General features: G+C 39.0%; 1 pseudogene; it reads left to right on the top strand.

Annotated features, from left to right (window-relative positions):
- Positions 1 to 218: 218 nt before the first annotated feature.
- On the top strand, positions 219 to 739 carry LOC130871267 (ribonuclease 2B-like; annotated as a pseudogene).
- The last annotated feature ends 9,887 nt before the right edge of the window (positions 740 to 10,626 follow it).

Here is a 10,626-nt window from a genome sequence, read left to right as displayed (position 1 = left end):
GTATGGGCCCAACCAGCATTGAGTTCTCACAGGTGCTGCAATACAGGCTGGGTAGGATGCTGAACTCTAGGACTGGAACCTAAGGGGCAGGGATGAGGCAGTGTCCAGGAGAAATGGAACTGTGAGCCAACAGTGACAGCAGAAACCTTCAGGAGGAGATAGGAAAAACTGAAACAAGATGGGGTCGTAGTAACTTCTTTTGTGTTCTCACAGGAAACATGGTTGTGAAGCTGCCTGAGCCCCGACTTTGTTTCCTGCTGTTGCTGGAACTTGTCATTAACGGTTGCCTCATTCTAGATCCTGCCGAATTTAACCCCTTCCCAGAAGTTTGAACACACATAAGTAATAAGAATAACCTCTGATACAATACCGCAAAGCAGGTAGTTAACAGATAAAAAGACAATACAAGAAAAAAAGTACTTTTCTTCATACATGTTTTGTTGATATTGTTCATATGTGTGGCAGTATAAATGTTGCCTGCAGCAAGAGGACACGCACAAATTGTCATACTAGTCCAACTATGGTATCTGTAATGCTTTGTGATGTGACCTCAGAAAAAAAATTGTCAAACCATTACACAGAATGTGAATACCAAACAACATGGGCAATGAAGTTACACAGAGTTGCTGGTAACAATAGAACTCTATAGGACAATCCAACTTATCTAGTGGTTCCGGTTCACTTGGATAGGGTAGCTCAGCTCCAGGACCAGCACTTTGTATCTTCACTCATCTGCTAGTCCCATGGTCATAGTAGCAAAGAACCAATTCTTCTGTCATACCCAGTCCTGAAACCTGTCCTTGACTCCCTTCAGATTTTGCTGTACAGATCTTTTCTACTCAATAAACACCTTTGTATACTAAAAAGAAAAAATGAAATAAGACAAAAAAAGGAAGCTGCAATACTTAAAGTTGCTGTCATCAGGGAGATGCAGAATTAGAAGGTAAAGAGATGAGTTGTACAGGAAAAGAGGAAAGTGTTTATAATAAAATGGAGGAATTTACAACCTAGAGCTGTGTGGTCCAAGTTTCCTAGGGACTGTAGTGCACTGGGGTTGGGTACCTTGTTTAATGCGCAAGCTTAGTGTCAGAGGGGATTATCTATGATCTGCAGTAGGGAAGAGGTAAGGAGCCTCTATTCTTATGAAGGTTTTATTTTGCGGGGATGCATCAAGTTGTTTGCTATATTACAGGAATATTTAATTCTGCAAGGGTAATGACAGGAAGGTGTCATTACAATGAAAGAAAGGACAGTTAGTCCCAGCCGTTCTATGTGACTTTCTTTTTCACTATTTGAGCAGTCATATGGCTTTCTACTGCAAGGAATTCTGTAGTTATATCAGCCTGTAGCTTCCATGCAGGCTCCTCTTTCCCTATGCTATCTAGCCTGCTTCAAAAGTCACTGTCTGTTTTCACTGACTTTGGTAATGTCTTAACAAAACTTTTTCCTTCAACAAAGACTGGGGAGAGAGGCCAGTTAAGGGAGTTGTTGCAGCTCAGCTTCCCTATCAGATGTGCAGAGATAACCTATTTGATGATGTTAAGAAACAATAATAGATATGGAGAAAAATTACCCAAGATAATTATTTAGTGGTAGCTCAATGCACAATGAAAAGAATTCTGGACCATGACATGACCATGATCTACATAATTAACTTTCTATTGATCTGTACTACGTTCATATGTCTAATGCATATTCCCATATGCTTTAAATAGAACTGTGATATGTTTTTCAAATAAAATGTTTGGACTTGCTTGATATTCACATTCGATCTACTCTTTTGGTAAATATTTTTCCATAAAAATACATTATTTTATGTACCTATTGATATCTCAAAAGAAAAATATGAAGAACAAGAATAATGACATTGATGGCAAACACATCGAAAGTGATACTACTTCACAGAAGAGGAGGCTATCATTTGCAGCAGAACTCATTTGAAAGCATTTCAGAAGAGTAAAGGAAGTTTAAAAATCATATGAAATATAGATGATACAGAATAATGTTTCCTGGAAAGAGAGAGAGTAAGAAATGTTCTTAATGGCAAATGGAAAGGCCTTTGTGAAAACCTTCAACACCAGGTTTGCTCTCTCTGGTTGTCCTGGGATGAGTGAACTTTAAAAGTCACTGAGCCAAGGTGATGGTGTTTGTAGTTTATCAGGGAAGACTGAAGAGCCTGGTGAGCTCTTGCAATATACACTGTGAGGGTTACCTTGCAGCTGTTTTTTCAAAACAACAAAAAATCCAAATCTTTTTTTTTCTTTTTATTTATTTATTAAAGATTTCTGCCTTCTCCCCGCCACCACCTCCCATTTCCCTCCCCCTCTACCATCAAGTCCCCCTTCCTCATCATCCCTAAGAGTAATCCGGGTTCCCTGCCCTGTGGGAAGTCCAGCTCCATCCAGGACTAGTAAGGTGAGCATCCAAACTGCCTAGGCTCCCACAAAGCCAGTACGTGCAGTAGGATCAAAAACCCATTGCCATTGTTCTTGAGTTCTCAGTAGTCCTCATTGTCTATTATGTTCAGCAAGTCCGGTTTTATCCCATGCTTTTTCAGACCCAGGCCAGCTGGCCTTGGTGAGTTCCTGATAGAACATCTCAATTGTCTCAGTGTGTGGGTGCACCCCTCGCTGTCCTGAGTTCCTTGCTCGTGCTCTATCTCCTGCTCATGATTTGGACCTTGAGATTTCAGTCCGGTGCTCCAATGTGGGTCTTTGTCTCTGTCTCCTTTCATCACCTAAATGTTTTTCTTTGGGTTCACCTTCTGAATTAGCTTCTTTAGGATCACGCATAATAGGCTCAACGTCCCCTATTCATGGCTAGAAACCAAATATGAGTGAGTACATCACATGTTCCTCTTTTTGGGTCTGGCTCACCTCACTCAGGATAGTGTTTTCTATTTTCATCCATTTGCCTGCAAAATTCAGGAAGTCATTGTTTTTTACTGCTGAGTAATACTCTAATGTGTATATATTCCATACTTTCTTCATCCATTCTTCCATTGAAGGACATCTAGGTTGTTTCCAGGTTCTGGCTATTACAAACAATGCTGCTATGAACATAGTTGAGCATATACTTTTGTTGTATGATAGGGCATTTCTTGGGTATATTCCCAAGAGTGGTATTGCTGGGTCCAGGGCTAGGTGGATCCCAAAATTCCTGAGAAACTGCCATATTGTTTTCCAAAGTGGTTGCACAAGTTTGCATTCCCACCAGCAATGGATGAGTGTACCCCTTTCTCCACAACCTCTCCAGCAAAGGCTATTCTTGGTGTTTTTGATTTTAGCCATTCTGACAGGTGTAAGATGGTATCTTAAAGTTGTCTTGATTTGCATTTCCCTGATCGCTAAGGAAGTTGAGCAAGACCTTAAATGTCTTTTGGCCATTCGAACTTCTTCTGTTGAGAATTCTCTGATCCAGCCCTGCAGAAAGTAATAGAAGGAAAATCACAACCTAAGGAATCCAACATTGCTAACACTGCCTACAATGAATCAGGCATCTAGTGACCCTTCACTAGCACAACTCAAAGAAGGGAGACACACAAACTCTACTACCAAAAACAATACGAATAACTGGAGCAAACAACCATTGGTCATTAATATCACTTAATATTAATGGTCTCAATTCACCTATAAAAAGGCACAGGCTAAGAGATTGGATACGGAAACAGGATCCAACATTCTGCTGTTTGCACGAAACATATCTCAACCACAAAGACAGGCATCTACTTAGAGTAAAGGGTTGGGAAAAGGTTTTTCAAGCAAATGGTCCTAAAAAAAAAAGCAGGTGTGGCCATACTAATTTCTAACAAAACAGACTTTAAACTAAAATCAATCAGAAGAGATTGAGATGGACACTTTATACTCATAACAGGAACAATTCATCAGGATGAAGTCTCAATCCTGAATATCTACGCTCCTAATATAAAAGCACCCACGTATGTAAAAGAAATATTACTAGAACTTAAGGCAGACATTAAACCACACACACTAATAGTAGGAAACAAATCCAAATCTTTCATTTCTCAGTTCCACAATATAACGAAAAATGGGGCAGAAGCCAGATATCTCTGGATTCATGTTGTACCTATTTCCTTTACTTCAAGCCACATTCCGGGTTGACTTATAGGCTTTGCGATCTCTATTACCACATTTCTCTTCAAAGAAGAAGGCATAAAAGATCCTTGTAATAAAGCATAGTTGCCTGACATTCTGGAAACAGTGAATGCTTATGTGAAAGAGAGATCACTGCTGTGGGATAATGCTCTTGTACCCTGTAAAGACTTGTCACTTGTATTGGTTTAATAAAATGTTATTAGCCAGTAACCAGGCAGGAAGTATTAGGTGGGATGGCCAGAATAGAGAAATTCTGGGAAGCGGAAAGGTTTAGTGTGCAGTCACCATCCATATGCACAGGAAGCAAAATGAGAAAGCTGCACTGAGAAAATGTACCAAGCCATGTGTCTAAACATAGATAAGAATTATGGGTTAATTTAAGTTGTAAGAGCTGGTTAATAATAAGCCTGAACTAATAGGCTAAACAGTTTATAATTAATATAAGACTCAGTGTGTTTCTTTGGGACTGAACAGCTGTGGGACAATGCAGGACAGAAATTTCTGTTTACAAGTCATGCAATGATGAAAACCCATCATATATGAGAGAGATATTACACTTTGAAGTAGGTCATCTAGTGGAAACTAGGCACCAATTTTGTTAGCAGATTACACTATGTTATATAGGATCAGACCTTCATCAGAATTGCTTATGAATACTTTCTACTTTCCTTCAGTTTTTCTCCATTTAAAACTTCTACCAGCATTCTGAAGATGGGCTTGGTAGGCTTAGTATCACTGGACCCTTTTATCTGTTCCTCTTTCCAATGTATGACACAGAATTGGTATTCTTGTTCAGATGTTAGAGTCTAGCCTTTAGGTAGTATGAGAGCAAGGGGATTTGACCCTCAAATTCTGGTTACATGCTTGTTTAAAGGCCAGAGTTGGTGACTTAAATATTTTGATCTTTGAATGCTAGAATATTCATTCAATGCCATTTATTTTTTCACTTTGGTGAAATTAAAAGTACATGCTTCCCAACTTACATTAGTTTTTGAATAGAAAAGGCAATTTTCATGTTAAGAAAGCAAAATCTGGTTTTTAATATAAAGGTAGATTCATATGAGGAGATAGTATACAGCTTCTAAATTAATTCATAAAATATTTTATTACAATTATGTTGTTTTAGCTTTTATAATTATGCTCAGATACAAAACAATAGTTGATTTATTTACTAGATGAAAAATTGTTTCAGTATAGGAAAATCAACTGAGACATCATAAGAGTTCATGGTTTTTAACAACAAAAGAAGGTATAGCAAAAATAAAAAAACTGAACTTTAATCTTCAAAGGTTTAATATGTTTCTGTTTTCTGCAGCTGCTGATGTTCTCACAAAGGCTCTTATGACTCTAAGTTCAAAGATTTTTCAAACAGATGTGGGGTCAGAGAAAAATGAATAATACTCTTTGCCTATTTTGTGGCATATATGTGTAGAAGTGTGTGTTTTTTTAATTGAAAAAAAATTTTCCGCTTCCTCCCAGCCTCCCATTTCCCTCCCCCTCCTCCGGCCCCTTTCCCCCTTCCCCCACTCCTCTTCTCCTCCCTCTCCAGTCCCAAGAGCAGTCAGGGTTCCCTGTCCCGTGGAAAGTCCAAGGTCCTCCCCCCTCCATCCAGGTCTAGGAAGGTGAACATCCAAACTGTCTAGGCTCCCACAAAGCCAGAACATGAAGTAGGATCAAAACACAGTGCCATTGTCCTTGGCCTCTCATCAGCTCTCATTGTCCGCCATGTTCAGAGAGTCCAGTTTTATCCCACGCTTTTTCAGTAGTCCAGCTGGCCTTGGTGAGCTCCCAATAGATCGGCCCCACTGTCTCAGTGTGTGGGTGCACCCCTCGTGGTCCCGACTTTCTTGCTCATGTTCTCTCTCCTTCTGCTCCTCATTAAGACCTTGGGAGCTCAGTCCGGTGCTCCAGTGTGGGTCTCTGTCTCTATCTCCATCCATCGCTAGATGAAGTTTCTATGGTGATATGCAAGATATTCATCAGTATGATTATAGGATAGGTTCATTTCAGGTTCCCTATCCTCAGGTGCCCAAGGAAATAACTGGGGACATTGCCATGGGCACCTGGTAGCCATTCCAAGTTCAAGTCTCTTGCCAACCCTTAGGTGGTTCCCTTAACTAAGATATGAGTTTCCCTGCTCCCCTATATAACCTTCCTTTATCCCCAATCATCCCGTTTCCCCAAGTTCCCCTCATACTCTCCTTCATACTTTTCTCTCCCCATCTCCCCTCACCCCCATCCCACCCCACCCCCAAGATTCCAATTTTTTGCTGGGCAGTCTTGTCTATTTCCCATAGCCAGGAGGATAACTATATGTTTTTCCTTGGGTTTACCCTCTTGTTTAGCTTCTTTAGGATCACAAATTATAGACTCAGTGGCCCCTATCCATGGCTAGAAACCAATTATGAGTGAGTACATCCCATGATCTTCTTTTTGGGTCTGGGTTACCTCACTCAGGATAGTATTTTCTATTTTCATTCATTTGCATGCAAAATTAGAGAAGTCATTGTTTTTTACCGCAGAGTAGTACTCTAATGTGTATATATTCCACACTTTCTTCATCCATTCTTCCATTAAAGGACATCTAGGTTGCTTCCAGGTTCTGGCTATTACAAATAATGCTGCTATGAACATAGTTGAACAAATGCTTTTGTCATATGATAGGGCATCTTTTGGGTATATTCCCAAGAGTGCTATTGCTGGGTCCAGGGGTAGGTTGATCCCAATTTTTCTGAGAAACCACCACACTGATTTCCAAAGTGGTTGCACAAGTTTGCAGTCCCACCAGCAATGGATGAGGGTACCCCTTTCTCCACAACCTCTCCAGCAAAGGCTATCCTTGGTGTTTTTGATTTTAGCCATTCTGACAGGTGTAAGATGATATCTCAAAGTTGTTTTGATTTGCATTTCTCTGATCACTAAGGAGGTTGAGCATGACCTTAAGTATCTTTTGGCCATTTGAACTTCTTCTGTTGAGAATTCTCTGTTCAGTTCAGTGCCCCATTTTTTAATTGGGTTAATTATCATTTTAACGTCTAGTTTCTTGAGTTCTTTATATATTTTGGAGATCAGACCTTTGTCTGTTGAGGGGTTGGTGAAGATCTTCTCCCAGTCAGTAGGGTGCCTTTTTGTCTTAGTGACAGTGTCCTTTGCTTTACAGAAGCTTCTCAGTTTCAGGAGGTCCCATTTATTCAATGTTGCCCTTAATGTCTGTGCTGCTGGGGTTATACATAGGAAGCAATCTCCTGTGCCCATATGTTGTAGGGTACTTCCCATTTTCTCTTCTATCAGGTTCAGTGTGTTCAGATTGATATTGAGGTCTTTGATCCATTTGGACTTGAGTTTTGTGCATGGTGATAGATATGGGTCTATTTTCATTCTTCTACAGATTGACATCCAGTTGTGCCAGCACCATTTGTTGAATGATGCTTTCTTTCTTCCATTGTATACTTTTAGCTCCTTTATCGAAAATGAGGTGTTCATAGGTTTGTGGGTTAAAATCCGGGTCTTCTATATGATTCCATTGGTCGACTTCTCTGTTTTTATGCCAGTACCACGCTGTTTTCATTACTGTAGCTCTGTAATAGAATTTGAAGTCAGGATGGTAATGCCACCAGAAGTTCCTTTATTGTATAAGATTGTTTTGGCTATCCTGGGTTTTTTGTTTTTCCATATAAAGTTGATAATTGTCCTCTCAAGATCTGTGAAGAATTTTGATGGGACCTTGATGGCTATTGCATTGAATCTATAAATTGCCTTTGGTAGAATTGCCATTTTTACTATGTTGATCCTCCCAATCCAAGAGCAAGGGAGATCCTTCCATTTTCTGGTATCCTCTTCAATTTCTTTCTTCAATGCCTTAAAGTTCTTTCAAATAGATCTCTCACTTCCTTGGTTAAAGTTATCCCAAGATATTTTATGCTGTTTGTGGCTATTGTGAAAGGTGATGATTCTCTTATTTCCCTCTCTGCTCCATATCCTTTGTGTATAAGAGGGTGACTGATTTTATGGAGTTGATCTTGTATCCTGCCACATTACTAAAGGTGTTTATCAGCTGTAGGAGTTCTTTGGTGGAGTTTTTGGGGTTGCTTATGTACACTATCATATCATCTGCAAATAATGCAAGTTTAACTTCTTCCTTTCCAATTCGAATCCCCTTTATCCCCTTATGTTGTCTTATTGCTATTGCTAAAACTTCAAGAACTATATTGAAGAGGTATGGCGAGAATGGACAGCCTTGGCATGTTCCTGATTTTAGTGGGATGGCTTTAAGTTTCTCTCTGTTTAATTTGATGTTAGCTGTCGGTTTGCTGTAAATAGCTTTAATTATATTTATGTATGACCCTTGTATCCCTAATCTCTCCAAGACTTTTATCATAAAGGGATGTTGATTTTTGTCAAATGCTTTTTCAGCATCTAATGAAACGATCATATGGTTTTTTCTTTCAGTTTATTTATATGATGTATTACATTGATAGATTTGCGTATGTTAAACCAGCCCTGCATCTCTGGTATGAAGCCTACTTGATCATAATGGATAATTTTTCTAATGTGTTCTTGGATTCGGTTTGCCAGTATTTTGTTGAGGATTTTTGCGTCGATGTTCATGAGTGAGATTGACCTGTAATTCTCTTTCTTGGTTGAGTCTTTGTGTGGTTTTGGTATCAGAGTTACTGTAGCTTCATAAAAGGAATTTGGCAATGACTCTTCTGTTTCTATATTGTGAAATACATTAAGGAGTATAGGTATTAGGTCTTCTTGGAAGTTCTGGTAGAATTCCTCATTGAAACCATCTGGTCCTGGACTTTTTAGGAAGGGAGGTTTTTGATAACAACTTCTAATTCTTCACGACTAACAGGTCTATTTAGGTTGTTCACCTGGTCCTGGTTTAACTTTGGTATATGGTATTTATCTAAAAAAGTGTCCATTTCTTTTACATTTTCCAGTTTTGTGGCATACAGGCTTTTGTAGTAAGATCTAATGATTCTCTGAATTTCCTCTGTGTCTGTGGTTATGTCCCTCTTTTCATTTCTGATCTTATTAATTTGCAAATTCTCTCTCTGCCATTTGATTAGTTTGGATAGGGGTTTATCAATCTTGTTGATTTTCTCCAGGAACCAGCTTTTTGTTTCATTGATTCTTTCAATTGTTTTCTGTGTTTCTATTTTATTGATTTCAGCCCTCAGTTTGATTATTTCCATTCTTCTACTCCTCCTAGGTGAGTCTGCTTCTTTTTTTTCTAGAGCCTCAGGTGGGTTGTTAAGTCTCCAATGCGTGTTTTCTCTGTTTTCTTTAAGTGGTCACTTAGTGCTATGAACTTTCCTCTCAGGACTGCTTTCATAGTGTCCCATAGGTTTGAGTATGTTGTTTCTTTATTTTCATTGAATTCAAGGAAGATTTTAATTTCTTTCTTTATTTCTTCCTTAATCCAGGTATGGTTCAGTAGTTGACTGTTCAGTTTCCATGAGTTTGTAGGCTTTCTGGGGTAGCATTGTTGCTGAATTCTAGCTTTAATCCATGGTGATCTGATAAGATACAGGTGGTTACTAATATTTTTTTGTAACAGTGGATATTTGCTTTGTTACCGAGTATGTGGTCAATTTTTGAGAAGGATCCATGAGCTTCAGAGAAGAAGGTATATTCTTTCCTATTTGGGTGGAATATTCTATAGATGTCTGTTAAGTCCATTTGATTCATTACCTCCATTAATTATCTTATTTCTCTGTTAGATTCCTGTCTAATTGACCTGTCCATTGGTGAGAGAGGAGTGTTAAAGTCTCCTACTATTAATGTGTGCGGTTTGATGCCTGCCTTGAGTTTTAGCAATGTTTCTTTTACGTACATGGGTGCTTTTATATTAGGGGCATAGATATTCAGGATTGAGACTTCATCCTGATAAATTGTTCCTGTTATGAGTCGAAAATGTCCCTCTCCATTTCTTCTGATTGATTTAAATTTGAAGTCAACTTTGTTGGAAATTAGTATGGCCACACCTGCTTATTTCTTAGGTCCATTTACTTGATAAGCCTTATCCCAACCCTTTACTCTGAGTAGGTGCCTGTCTTTGTGGTTGAGGTGTGTTTCTTGTAAACAGCAGAATGTTGGATCCTGTTTTCATATCCAATCTCTTAGTCTGTGCCTTTTTATAGGTGAGTTGAGTCAAGGACATTAAGTGATATTAATGACCAGTGGTTGTTAACTCCGGTCACTTTTTTAGTAGTAGATTTTGTGTGTTTCCCTTCTTTGAGTTGCACTGGTGAAGGGTCTCTAGATGTCTGAGTTATTGTGGTCATTGTTGGACTCCTTGGTTAGTGATTTTCCTTCTTTTACTTTCTGTAAGGCTGGATTTGTGGCTACGTATTGTTTAAATTTGTTTTTATCCTGGAAAAATTTTTTTTCTCCATTTATAGTGAACGAAAGCTTGGCTGGGTATAGTAGTCTGGGCTTTCATCCACGGTCTCTTAGTTTCTGCAGTACATCTATCCAGGACCTTCTGGCTTTCATGGTTTCC

The sequence above is a fragment of the Chionomys nivalis genome, chromosome 3 (genome assembly GCF_950005125.1).
Source record: "Chionomys nivalis chromosome 3, mChiNiv1.1, whole genome shotgun sequence".
Taxonomy (NCBI): domain Eukaryota; kingdom Metazoa; phylum Chordata; class Mammalia; order Rodentia; family Cricetidae; genus Chionomys; species Chionomys nivalis.
The sequence above is the reverse complement of the archived record's forward strand: the minus strand, read 5'-3'. Positions and strand labels throughout refer to the sequence as shown.